The sequence below is a fragment of the Neophocaena asiaeorientalis genome, unplaced genomic scaffold (assembly GCF_003031525.2).
Source record: "Neophocaena asiaeorientalis asiaeorientalis breed wild unplaced genomic scaffold, Neophocaena_asiaeorientalis_V1.1 scaffold7, whole genome shotgun sequence".
Taxonomy (NCBI): Eukaryota; Metazoa; Chordata; class Mammalia; order Artiodactyla; family Phocoenidae; genus Neophocaena; species Neophocaena asiaeorientalis.
The window spans coordinates 4,860,062-4,862,020 of record NW_020185337.1 but is presented as its reverse complement, the minus strand read 5'-3'; the positions used below and the strand labels follow the sequence as shown (position 1 = coordinate 4,862,020).

The window sequence follows — 1,959 nt, the reverse complement described above, 5'->3', positions numbered from 1 at the left end:
TGAGAAATAAACTTGTGAGAGGAGCCCCAACATCTCTGAAGAACTCTGTGATCGCTCTTCTTTATAGGCCAGGCCTTATAGCAGGGACTGCAGTCACTGAATTGGAAAACCTAAATGCAATGGGAGTGATTGAATCTCAGAGAGCAGGGATCAAGTGGCACTGCCAAAGGCAAGGTGCTCTGGTTACCATAATGGACAGCAGAGACATAGCAACCAGAAAAGTCTGACTTGCATAGACCTAAGGCACTGGCTAGTGGATCACGGTGTTCCTAGAAATGAAATAGATAGGAAGCCTACTAAATTCTTACTTGATCTGTATAAGCAGGAAAGTTCTAGGCCAAATGAAGACAAGTCTAACCTGAGTCATGAAAAGAAAGAGTCATGGTCCTTCATTTAGTTCCCAGACTTGAGCCAGTTTGTAGACCCAGAACCCCTTGGATGAACTGCCAAAAATGTATACTGTTAATCTTTCTCCCAGCCTTCCCCAAAGTAACCTACAGCTTTTTGCCAGGGTAACTGTGATTGGGCAAAAGGAAATACTCAGAGATTTGGGGGACTACTGGACTCTGACTCAGAACTGACACTAATTCCAGGAGATCAAAAACATCATTATGATCTACCAGTTAGGGCAGGAACGTATGGGGGTCAAGCGATCAATGGAATTTTAGCTCAAGTCTATCCCACAGGGAGTGAGCCCAGTGGGTCCCCTAACCCATTCTGTAGTTATTTCCCCAACACCAGAATTAATTATTGCAGCAGATATAATCAGCAACTAGCAGAATCCCCACAAAGGTTCCTTGACCTGTGTAGTGAGGGCTATTCAAGTGGAAAAGGCCAAGCGGAATCCATTAGAACTGCCTCTACCTAGGAAAACAGTAAACCAAAAGCACTACCACATTCCTGGAAAGACTGCAAAGATTAGTGTCACAATCAAGGACTTGAAAGATGCAGGAGTGGTGATTCCCACCACGTCCCCATTCAACTCACCTGTTTAACCTGTTCAGAAGACAGATGGATCTCGGAGAATGACCGTGGACTATCGTAAGCTTAACCAGGTGGAGACTCCAACTACAGTTACTCTACCAGATGTAGTTTCAGTACCTGAGCAAATTAACACATTCCTTGGTACCTGGTATGCAGCTACTGATCTGACAAATGCTTTTTCTCTATACCTATTGGTAGGACCACCAGAAGCAGTTTGTTTCCAGCTAGCAAGGCCAGCAGCAATACACCTTCACTTTCCTGTCTCAGGGGACTAAACTCTCCAATCCTAACTTAGGGGATCATAATTTAATTCACAAGTATCCTGATTGCCTTTCTCTTCCACAAGACATCACACTGCTCCATTACATTGATGACAGTATACGGATTGGACCTGGTGAGCAAAAGATGGACCTGGAATAGGAACTACTCTAGACTTAATGGTAAGACATTTGCATGCCACAGTGAGAAATAAATCTGCATCTGTGGCCTCATGGGGAGTTCCCTAAATCAGTTGACAGAGGAAGAGAAGACTCTGGACTGGTTTACAGATGATCTTCGACAATATGCAAGCACCACCCAAAAGTGGATGGCTATAGCACTACAGCCCCTTGTTCTGGGACATCCCTGAAGGACAGTAGTGAAGGAACTCCTCCCAGCAGGTGAACTTCAAGCAGTGAACTTGGGTGTTCACTTTCATTGGAAGGAGAAATGGCCAGACATATGATTACATACTGAATCACTTTTTCCCCAGCCACCCCTGTATTCACCCAATGTTCTCATGGACAAAGTGGTCATGGTGACAGGGATGGAGGTTATGCATGGGCTCAGCAACATGGACTTCCACTTACCAAGGCCTGGCTATGGCCACTGCTGAGTGCCCAACCTGTCAACAGCAGAGACCAACACCATGGCACGAGTTCCTTGGGTGGTAGCCAGCTACCTGGTGGCAGGTTGATTACACTGGACTCCTTCCAT

At 45.6% G+C, this 1,959-nt stretch overlaps 1 pseudogene; it reads left to right on the top strand.

Moving 5' to 3' along the window:
- The first annotated feature begins 452 nt into the window (after window positions 1-452).
- LOC112393686 (uncharacterized) lies at window positions 453-1,630 on the top strand (annotated as a pseudogene).
- Window positions 1,631-1,959: the final 329 nt, after the last annotated feature.